General features: G+C 43.2%; 1 pseudogene; it reads left to right on the top strand.

The window, feature by feature from the left end:
• The first annotated feature begins 1,843 nt into the window (after nucleotides 1-1,843).
• LOC125517010 lies at nucleotides 1,844-4,780 on the top strand (annotated as a pseudogene).
• Nucleotides 4,781-12,250: the final 7,470 nt, after the last annotated feature.

The raw sequence follows: 12,250 nt of genomic DNA, 5'->3' as shown, positions 1-12,250 counted from the left end.
CGGAGATCGTCATCGAGCTGAACGTGTGCTAGAACTCGGAGGTGTCGTAGTTTCGGTGCTTGATCGGTCGGGCCGTGAAGACGTACGACTACATCAACCAAGTTAACGCTTCCGTTGTCGATCTACAAGGGTACGTAGATCACACTCTCCCCCTCTCGTTGCTATGCATCACCATGATCTTGCGTGTGCGTAGGAATTTTTTTGAAATTACTACGAAACCCAACATGCGGCGCCCCCCTTCCTTCCTCTCTCCCTCCTCTTTCCCCCTCCCAAGTCCTAATCCAACTAGGAAAGGGGGGTCCTACTCCCAGTGGGAGTAGGACTCCTCCTGGCGCGCCCTCTCTCCTGGCTGGCCGCACCCTCCCCCTTGCTCCTTTATATACGGGGGCAAGGGGGCACCCTAGAGACACAACAATTGATCGTTTGATGTTTTAGCCGTGTGCAGTGTCCCCCTCCACCATAGTCCACCTCGATAATACTGTAGCGGTGCTTAGGCGAAGCCCTGCGTCGGTAGAACATCATCATCGTCACCACGCCGTCGTGCTGACGAAACTCTCCCTCAACACTCGGCTGGATCGGAGTTCGAGGGACGTCATCGGGCTGAACGTGTGCTGAACTCGGAGGTGTCGTGCGTTCGGTACTTGAACGGTCGGATCGTGAAGACGTACGACTACATCAACCGCGTTGTGCTAACGCTTCCGCTTTCGGTCTACCAGGGTATGTGGACAACACTCTCCCCTCTCGTTGATGTGCATCACCATGATCTTGCGTGTGCGTAGGATTTTTTTTTGAAATTACTACGTTCCCCAACACTAGCAGGGAAACTACACATCATGAGGTACGAGAGAAAGTTGCAAATCATGGTTAGACAGTTGGCCGTGGCAGTATACGAAGTTGCACATCCACTGTTAGTTTTGTTGGCCGATGTAGCAAACAGTGAAGCACATCCACGGGCAGGGAAAAGTTGCAGATCAACTACTATGTTGTTGGCCTGGGCAACAGACGAAGTTGCACATTTCATTGGAAGGAGGTATTTTGGCACCATCATTAAAAACTACGCGTTTACGGTATAGGAGAAAAGTTGCACATCCCTTTCAGGTAGTTGCACACCGACGGCTAGGCAGTTGCACAAACACAAAGAGAAAATTGCACAAAAATAAATTCGTTAAAACATAGCCATGCGGGATCTAGTTTCGAAGAGCACGCCACAAAGGTTTCAAAAGTGAAAACGGATCTTAATTTCGATACGCGGTTTGGAAGTTATGGTTTTTAAAAAAAATTAAAACGCGAAGTGTGTTCACATTTTACGTGGGTGCTTTGCAATTAATTTTTATTTATATCATGTTCACACCTGTTTACTTTTCCTAATATGAATTAGGAGAACAAAATATTTCCTTTTTCGACCGGCCACTACGGAGCGCTAGCGGGCCAACGGCCACCCGCTAGACGCATCCTAAAAAGAAAACATCGACTGCTTGGATAATTATGTTTTTTTATATAACGAAAAACATCAATAATGTAGAGGGGAATGAGATGCCAACGATAGGTATATGCTCTTTTTCTAGATTATTATTTTCATTTTAAAAAAACGGATCCGTGTGGAGAAATGTTTTTTTAGAAGAACGTGTGGAGAAATTAATAAGAGATTATTTTATTGGGCCTTGGGCTACTTCGTGGGCTGGATCATAGTGGACCAGAATAGGGTGGCATAAAAGAAACACACCGCTGCCTCTTCGTTCCCGTCAAAGAGAGAGAGAGAAAAATACACCCAACACTTCCTCCGTCACCGCTGCCACCAGTTCTTTCTTATCCATCGCCTTTGCGAGCTCCTTTCTATCCATCCATGACCTCTTGGAGGATGCCTGCGCCACCGCCGAGCAGAATAGGTGGCCGGCCGGAGACGGGGGAGGGCTCGCCGGAGACCGGAGAGGGCGAGGGAGATGGAGGCGATGCGCGGGAATTAGACATCCTAGATCCACGCGGCGGAGACGAACGTGGGGCGGAGCATCGGAAGACGCCGCCGGCCGTGCACTCCGAGATTGGCCGCTGTACTGCAATCGGGGCGTATTGCCTGTAAGATGCTACTGTACACTGCAATGATAAGGATCGTTCTTGAAAATAGGATAGTTCATACTGTATGTGTTATCTGGCTGGTTGCATACAGGATTTCTGTCACACACATACGCTTCTGTAATTACCATCAATAGTTGTGAATGACGAGATTTCTTATTCAGTACAGGAGGATGTATTTGTTTTTTTTTTATGATAGCGTAGTAACCGTGGTGATGATTACCTTCTGCAAGGCGAACCAAGGTCTTGTTTCGGGTAATGGATTCCATCAGCAACTGTGATTTGTCTTCCATTTTTTGGTGCTTGCAATGCATTTGTTTCGTTCCTCTTAAATTATCCAGATTACGCCCTTTGCAACGTTGAGACATGCGTTGCAAGTTGCTGATGCAAGAGTTACCCTCTGCCTGCTGTTCCACAGAAATGCCATGTTAAGAACAAGGATGCCAGATAGTTACTGGATGAGCTCTGTTTTATTGGATGGGCTCTGTTTTCTTGCATACCTAGTAGCAAAAAAACTGCCATGGGGGTGCTGTCCAGAAGCGATGTTTTTGTCTGCGGTGTCTTCAGGTTGGAACTTTGAGTTTTCTAAGACAGAATTTCGTACCAGGTCAATTAGAATGTGTAACGGAAATGGAGTTTATGCCATCTTATCCTCATAGCATTGTTACCGTGAGAGTATCTTCCCCTGAAAAAAGGTGGCCGCATGTAGTTTTGGTTGACTCTAACAAATCTACCGGTAGTTTATTATTCTGGTAATTTGCTATGCCTGCCTGCCAGCTGCCCAAATTTGGGATTGCTTCAGGAGTTATATCGAGCGACATATGTGTAGATGGCGCTTTTGCAAAGTAACGTGTCATGCAGTAGTCCCCTGTGTAACACCAACTAGTTCTTACTAAGGGGTTCCTCCCTTATTCGGATTTGCCTTTCCATTTTGAAGTCTACTTGGTACGAAATTCATAGAACCAATTAGTTTGGACAACAGTGTTCTGCTTCCCTATGTTTATGTTGTGCCTTGTGGTCCCATGTGATCTAATTTGCAGCTGCACTGGTTTGATCCAAGCTGTGCTCCCTCTATGTATGCCTTGCTATTCCAAACAGCATTGGTTATTTTCTTTAGTTCTATATTTACATGATCGGCTATCACTGTTTATGATGTTTACTACGGTAGCACCAAAAAATGATGTTCCGGATATATGTGCAGACTACTGAATGTGTCCAGGCTTTCTGCATTTGGTTTGCAGGTGGCAAAGTTGGTTCTTGAAAATGTTTAGAACGATCTTGATCCACTGGAGGTTCTGCGGCCAAAGCTGCCATCTAATTTAATTGTTCTGAGTTCTGCCTTTTCAGATTAGGTAACCAGAAGAGTCACAGTTGCAGGACAATATTGTCAGAAGGACGGAATCTGACATCGAACGTCTTGTGTGGTCAGAGCATGAACCATATGCACCCAAACCTCTTCTCAGTATGCATGTAAGGATGGGGGACAAGGCATGTGAAATGGCAGTGGCTGTGTGCCTCTGCCGACGGAGTCTCACCAACATCTGTCTCTCTACTCAAATGCAGGCAAGTTTAGCTCCCAATTCCTCCATTTGGTGCTATTGCAATATATCCTGCTTTTTATTGCATTTCTGCAGTTAGTCTGAACTCTGAAGTCTGAACCTCAGCTCTCATAATGTTTGAAACGCAGGAAGTTATTGGCAGAGCTGAATGAACTCTATCCCAATTGGAATTTCTACTTCACAAACATGACGGCAACTTGACCACGGAGATGTACGAAACCAGTCTTGGCTGCAAGACCGGCACAAACAACCCCCTCATCAACTTCATGGTGAGCAGATTCCTTCATCCGAGTGCTGGGATCGATGGGGTGCTACCTTGTCGATGGAATGATGAACGCCAGAGGAAAGGTCGTGTCCGAATATCTACCGGTGAACAGGGATAGATTCTGGTAAGTAAGCAACCTGAAAGCAGCAATGCCTTGTCGACCGTCTCGTCGCGCCCACAAATATAAGATATTATGTCATAGTTTGCTTGCTTGTCTGTAGAGCAATATAGGTGCTAGCCTTTAGCCCATGACGAAACTTATGAACCAAGTAGGAGAGCATGCTGTACTTGTGGTATCAAATCAGGCCCATGTCTTTTGATCTGGTATCCACTGAAGGCCATACACATATATTATCTTGGAGGACCAACATATTGTGGAAAAGAGGATGCACTTACTCGATTTTCAGTGGCACGCATAATGCGGATGAGTGGTACACGAGAGATCCAATTACACAACTTCTCTATAGTAGTATGACAGTAACGGCTGCCCCATGGAAAAGAGATTGACAGGCACACGTTTCCTGCATCCTGGAATAACCTGAACCTTTTTCCTCTTTAATTGTCAACCATTTGATTTCCTCAAGATCTTACCAGAAAATCTCTACCCACCAACTTTAGGTAGTGAATAATAACTAATGGGTCATCTCTAGGTTGAGAAAGTACTCACTCATCTTTACTTAAATTAACTTTGAGTGGTCATTTGCGCCAACATTCAGTTGGTATGAAACCTATGTATAGCATGTCAAATGTGCTATATTTCCGAATGTGAAACCTATGTCGCAAGTGATACGAAAAGAATGTCAAATGTGCTATTTCTGAATAGAGAAAGGAATGGTATAGCATGCATGTATGCACTCAGATTTTTATCCAAACTTTTCCATGTCAATATGCAGATCCTTGCCAAGGGTGACGCACCTGGTCCCTGCTCAACCATCCATTCACCCACTGCTTCGGGAGATAGATGGATGGACCCTGAAATAGACACTGTAACAGCGCCCTCAAGGAAAAGATGGCACAACGTAGTACCGGGTGAGTGCAACACATCACTGGATCTGAATCAGGGTGCTAGTGGCCATGAGCTCACTGCGTTTCGGTTTGTTCCCCACTTGAGGTGGGATGGTGAGGCTCCTTTCGGGTCCAAGTCGGCAATGGGTCGATCGGTCGACTGTGTGCGAGGCGCAAGCGCGTCATTGGCGCCTCGGTGGATCCATTGGCCTGGTGATTCAGCTTGGATGAGGGGCAATGCAGCAGTGGGTTCAGTCAGCAAATGGTTTCTGTTTGTGGGTGAAACTGTGTGAAATGGATTGGCATGAAATGAAATTCAGAAAGCAGTAGAAGTGCACTGCATTTTTCTCTTTCTGAAGAAAGTGTGTGCACTGCTGCATGGTTAATTATTGGGATGGCCTCAATGGCAATGTTAGGTATCAGATAGTGGTATATTCTCATGAGAGTACCAGATGGATGCCATCCTTATCTGACAGGTGGAGATTCTACATAGCAGCCTATCAGTGCATGGAAAAACTGGTATGTTGATGGAACTCAAGGTTGCTCTGAAGAAACTAAAGCAAACAACAGAGATCAAGAGAGTGCAATCTTCTCCTTTTCTTTTGCTGAGTGGAATGCATCTTTTCATCTGGACTGTAGGCTACAATCAACTCAATTTTGTTTTCTCCAAATGAAAAGATGGAAAAGAAAGGGTCTACCGCTACAAAGCAGGTGATCCTTTTTTTCCTCCTTGGAAAACAAATACCCAAATGCTGCCAAAATATGAGATATGGATATGTGATATGTCACTCATGGTGATAAGAGGTTGCATTACATGCTGGTGACAAAGCATGCAGACCACCAACAGTTTCAGTCGCCTAGGACAAGACCCCAAGGTCAGCTCGCTGCAACTGGCCAAAGCATTTCCGGCAAAATTTTGGCCTCTATCTCGAGGCCATAAACTGACTGAACAACTTCGCTGGACAGATACGTCGCAAATCCGGTCGAGTCGGTCGGCGTCGCATTCACGATTAATTTTCCACAAAAATAGAAATAAAAAGGGAAAAAATGCAGAAAAGGAGAACAGGAAAAAGATGAGCCGTTTCTCTTTACAGCTGAAAACCGCTATATCGGGCGCCTTTTGCCGTGTATCATCAGATCAGCCGGAATTGTGAGGAGCAGAGGCGAGCGGCACTTGGGTTGGGAGACGTCAGCCTCCACCCAACCAACACCTGCACCGGGTAGGCTCATCCTGCCCACTGGTTTAAGGTAGCTATTTAAGTGCAGTCCCTGTCTGAAGCTCACCACAGCAGCTGCAAGTTTCTCGGCAGTGCAGATCAGAATCAGCAGATTATTTTGTTTGAACAAACAATCAAAAGTAAGTTTGGAAATTCAGAGATCTATGTGACAGAGACCTGCTTCTGTCCACTGATTGCAACCACTTATTGGTAACCTCTTAGCACACCTACCTGTGCACAGCCCACTTAATGGGCTTTGGGTGTGTACACATTTATGCATCACCATCTACTATTATTTTCTGAAAAATAAAATCATGATCTACTCTTGAAAGTGGCAATTCACTCCGCCTATATCATATATATTTGCAGTGGTTTTAATTTTTCAATGTCTCTTTTTGGGACATATGGCTATGTTTGTGATATTCTTTTCGTGTGCGATATGAACAGGCAGAGCTTTCGCCATCCATTTTTAAAATACTTTAGAAGAATAGGTGATCTTAAAGCAAATATAAAAGGAATGTGACTGAAAGTAGTGAACTGTGCCGATGATAATAGCTTTGGATTACCGAAAACGCCGCCCACACGCACACTATCTTCTTTTCTAGGATGTAAAGCTAAATTCAGTGACCATTTCAGTTGCATTATACGTCTTTTTGCAGAAAAAGAGTACAGGAAAATTTAGTACCATTGCTAAAAAAAAGCTGAATTATCAGTTTGGCCCCAGCTCAAATTTCTTTCTCGCACACGATACAGCACCATTCGCTTCGAGCTTTTCCTAATAAAGACAGATAGATAGAAATGGCGTCCCTCACTCATAAATGATAAAATCCTTCATGTTAAGTACAGCAAAACAGTTTGGTACATCACCTCTGAATTTCGTGCGGTGGTTTGACAAAGCTGGCAAAAAGATGAACTTCTGTTGTCATCTTCAGATCGGTTTTTATTGCCTGAACCTACTTATAGAAACGTATGACACTCTCCCAGCTCAATGCGCATTTACCCGGAGAAAATGCTGAAAGCCACACATTCCATTTCCTTTTCGCGCAATCTTTCGGCGGTAACCTGTGATGCAAAATTCTCCAGATCGACCCATCGCCGCATATTGTGTTGAGGTAGCGCATTCTATAACATGTGAGCAAAAGACAGGCAGGAGTCAAATGAATGTACTATCCTGACAACTGCTGGTACCATTTACTTGTTGTCTTTTGTTAAAATACATGTATTCCTAATTTTGGAGTCTTCTTTTGCTTTTCTCATGTTATAACTTGCCTTCGCTTCACTTGGATTTATTTATTTTCTAAGAAACTTAGACGTGTCTCGGTTTTTGGACTTAAGATCTGCTCTCTAGAATACTCTCTCTGTGTCCTGAGCAATATTTTGTCGAATCTCTCTATACGTGTGAGGGAATCTTTCTACATAGAGGGGATCTTTTCATACGCAAAGAGAATCTTACTTAAAGGAAGCACATTGTCAACAAATCAAATTAAACCAAATTTGGTTGTCATCAAACAAAGTACCCAGTAACAAGACAAAACAGATTGTGTCATCCGAAGGAACACCGCTTTGACATTTTCTTTAGTTGAGTATTGTCATTTTGAGTAGCCTTTGATTACGGAAAATCCCACACAAAACATCTTCATTTCTCAAGCAAAAAGTTAAATTTCAGTGACCACTTCAGCCACTATTGCAGAAAAAAAGAGCAAACGGAAATTTAGTACGTTGCTAAAAAAAAGGGCTGAATCATTAGCCTGGCCCCGGACCAAATTTCTTTATCGTCCCCGACACAGCGCCTATCACTTCAAGCTTTTCCTAATTAAAAGAAGAGGTAGACAGCAATGCCATCGATTACTCACTCGTAAATCCTCCATGCTAAGCAAGTTCTTTTGTAGTAGCAAATCTGCAGAATTCCAAGTCGTACGCCACCTAATTAGTATCAAATCAGCGGAATTCGAAGTAGAGTTCATCACTTGATTAGTAGCAAATCTGCAGAGTTCGAAGACGTGTGTTTCTCTTGAAAATTTAAACATGCTATCTCAGTTTGGTTGTACCGACAACTGATGGTGTGAACAAACCGGTGGACTGACAAAGCCGGGCAACATGATGAACTTCCGTTATCATCTTCACGTCAGTCCTTGTTGCTCGTAGATATGGCTACTTACTGAAACGTATTAAACTCTCCCAGATCGATGTGTACGCATTTATCCGGATAAAATGTCAAAAAGCTGCACGTTCATTTTTCGTTTCGCGCGCACATTCTTTTGGTGGTATCCTTTGATGCAAACTTATCGAGGTCAATCCACGCCACTTACTGAGTTTAGGTGGCGCACACGTTCTATAACATGCGAGTAAGGCAACCCCAACAAGCATTAGCCTGGTTCAAATACAACACATCGGGTACAGAACTTAGCGCCAAAGGGTAATGTTCCACCGAGATGACCACTGCACCTCTTGGTTGTGACCATTGATACTATCCACTCATCTTTTCTTACAAGACATAAATTATTAGTTTTGTAATTTCCTTTGCCATCTCATGTTACACCGTTGCTCCTCACTTGAGCAATCTTTGATGGAATCTTTTCATACGTACAAGGAATCTTTTTATACGTAAAAAGGATCTTTCCATAGGCAAAGGGAATCTTACTAAAAGGATAGCACATTGTCAACAAATCAAATTAAACCAAATTTTGGTTGTCAGTAGACAAACTTTCCAGTAACAAGACAAAAAAGATTGCATCATTTGAAAGCAACTTCTTTTGTCTCACTAACAAACGTTCTACACCGTACAGCTTGGCAGCCTCGCATTTGACATTGTCTTCCAAGTTTATACATATTTTCCCATGTTACTAGTGAAGAACAAACCAGCTATGTAGAAGAAGCTTGTACGTGTGCAAATCGGGCTGAGAGTGCATCGAAAGTAGCTACGGACGGGGCAAAATTAAGCAGCGGTTCCCCCAAACATGCAACGTACACTGACACATCGAGTAAGAGTTAAACCCCAATTGGACTTTCTTAATTGTGTAGGTAGGCATGGACCAGTAAGTGGATGCCACTTCAGTTTGACTTTCGTGTTATTTGTGTAGGCATGAACCAATAGGAGATGCTTTCAAATTGACCTTTTCATATTGTTATTTTAGCTCTCTTGTCCTTTTCAATTTTTTGTAGGCATGAGTCAGTGAGAGGGTGGAATTTAGGAGTTGACTTTATTTTTATTTTATTCTTACTTCGGAAGATTGAACAAATAAGAGCACAACTCACAGGAGAAGATACAATGTAGGATTGTCATGATCTTCCTATTCTAGTGATTCGGCCGCATGGGGTTCGTCCTCAGTTCCTCCTCTATAATGCGTTGGCCTAGCTTTATCTATAAAACGGCACAAAAGCCTGTTTTATATGATCTTTTAATTCTAGAAGCCGAAATGTAAAACAAATGTTGTTTGATAATGCTGGAGTGAGGATAGAAGTTCATTAGGGAGGATGGGTAGATAAGGCCATTCCTAAACGCGGCTTTCGGACTGTTCAAAACCCTCCAGTATTTGCTTATTCATTTTTTATCTAGCTAATCGGGCCATATTGGCATAGCACGAATAATTGCACTACTATCTCAGGTTATCGGGCGGTTCAGACCCATTTTTTTAAACAATACTAGCTAGATGATGTGATTGCACGTAACATCATCCCCAGAGACACGAATAGAGGCAGAAACATACACCGCTAGGAGATCAAAGCCCCATGCTACCACACGATGGCTCCATCCCCTTGTGTTCAACCAAGAAGACGAAACACACAATGCAACCCTCCGACAAGTGTATCGACGACCTATTACTCTGGGTGCACCGACGTAACAAAGCCTCCAACATGCTATTAAGTACACTGACGAGAAGTCTCGCGGACTAACTAGTAGTAAATCGTAGGTAGTTTGCTAAAAACATATGCATCTCCGTTATAGAAAAAGGAGCTAAGATATTTCTGTGGTTTGTCTCACGTAACCTCATACTCAAGTGCGTGTAACCAAACGTGCCTTTAGTTTCCAAAAGTAAACTACAGTTCTCTATGCTACACTAACCCTATCCATGGTACCAAATTAACAAACTAAAGCATAAGCAAGGTAAAGCTGCATCCATAACTGGCCATGGGTTTCTTGGTGCTATGTGAATACTTCCCCGCTAACACATATGGACACAAAACAAGCCGTGCACGGGTTGGAATCAGCACAACCCAACCCACACACTGCTAATGATGCACAAGTTAGCCGGCCATTGCCCTAAGCATGCATGCATGAACCGTGCCAACTCATCAAGTATCCATTTTTATACAATTATAAGCGTAGTGCGATGGAGCTTTCATGTTGTCCTTTCTTGGATTTGTGTAAGCACGGCCCAATAAGGGGATGCCCTTAATTATCAGAAGAAAGCATGCACCTCACAACGATCTTCCCTTTCTGGAGAAAGCTCTCTCCCTCTCTCTCCTTCTCATCTTAGGCGTTGGCATTTTCGTCTACAGGGAGCATTAATCCAGATAAAGTAGACGTTGGCCAGTGTCTTGCGTGCTAGGTGGAATATGTTCAAGTTTAATTAACATATCCCTACAAGCCTCATCTTGAGGCTTTATGGTTTGTGCTCAATGACATGGTATCCTCATGAAACGGATCAAGAAGAGAATATTCTGCCAAAATACCACAATCATGTGTTGTACCCGTGCACACTTTGGTTCAGATTGCAAACTGATTTTTATCTTGGCAGGACTCAAAAAGAGAGGGAAAAAGATCCAGAATGCTCCAATAGCCCGACACTTGACGAGGAAGAAGTTCCAATAGCCCGACACTTGTTCTTACGTTTTTTATCATCGTGCTCAAACAGCCAAAACATGATTCCGCACTTTCAGTTATATTTCTACACGGTTCATGTGGTTGTGCGCATTCCTGTATGCAGAGGCGGACGGTATCTGATTTCCTTGTGAAACACATCAACAAGAGAATATCCCAGAAAAATGCCGCAATCATATGTATTGCTCATGCACATTGGGTTGATTGCCAACTAATTTTGATCTTGGCAGGACTCAAGAGGAGAAGGGAAAAGATTGCTTGACGCATATTTGACGTGACGGAAGAGAAGTTTCCATCGCATGACACTTGTTCTTACAGTTTTTATCATGGTGCTCAATCAACAAAACACGACTCCATACTTTCAGTTCTATTTTTACATGACTCATGTGGTTGTGTGATTTTTTTTATGCAGATGCGGACGATACCTGATTTCCTCATGAAACATATAAAAAAGCGAATCTTCTACCAAAAACACCACAATCATGTGTTCCGCCCATGAAAACTTTGGCTCGATTACCAATGGATTTTGATCTTGGCGGGAGTCAAAAAGAAGGGGGGGAGGGGGGAGGGGCTTTCTGTGGCATGACACATGCTCTTACATTTTCAATCATGCTCCCGAAGTACAGTTACAAAATTTAGTTATGTTTTTACACGGTTCATGTGGTTGTGTGCATCTTCGTAATGCTGGGGCGGACGGTGAAATCATGTACCCATAATCTTTGATTCTCAACGGTGCGTAGGTGTTCTGTCATACACTGGAGTTAGCATTGTGCAGAGAAGCCCTACAACGAAAATGTATTAGTAGTTAGTTTTTCTTATAAACAATGGTGGTATTTATCAACTATGATATAATATAATTGATTACTAGATTTTGATTAGAAGGGTGCAGATATGTATATGTATGAGAATTGAGTACCTCTATAGAGTTTCCATTTGACCATGGTACATTTATTATTGGGTTCTTATTTCACGCTTTTAGTTGGTGCCCGTCCAACGATTTTACCCTTAGTTTTCACCTCCCCTCGGTTTTAACCCTAAACTACAGGGTGGTGTTATGATTTTGCCGTTCCACCCCATTTTCGTCTGGTCAAAGACCTTTGACCATGACGGTGCCATTTCAGGACGCTATTGCTCCTCCTTGTAGGTGGACCCTTTGACTAAAAAAAATTGTTTCTTCCCTTACATGTGAGACCAACTTTGGGGGGGGGGGGGGGGGATAAAAGAACATGTCACTTACATGTGGGACCCATCCAACAGAAAAGAAAAAGAAAAATCTAAAGTTTTTGTTTGATCATGTTACATTTATTATCGT

This window comes from Triticum urartu, chromosome 6, assembly GCF_003073215.2.
Source record: "Triticum urartu cultivar G1812 chromosome 6, Tu2.1, whole genome shotgun sequence".
Lineage (NCBI taxonomy): Eukaryota > Viridiplantae > Streptophyta > Magnoliopsida > Poales > Poaceae > Triticum > Triticum urartu.
This window is presented reverse-complemented; position numbering and strand designations above follow the sequence as displayed.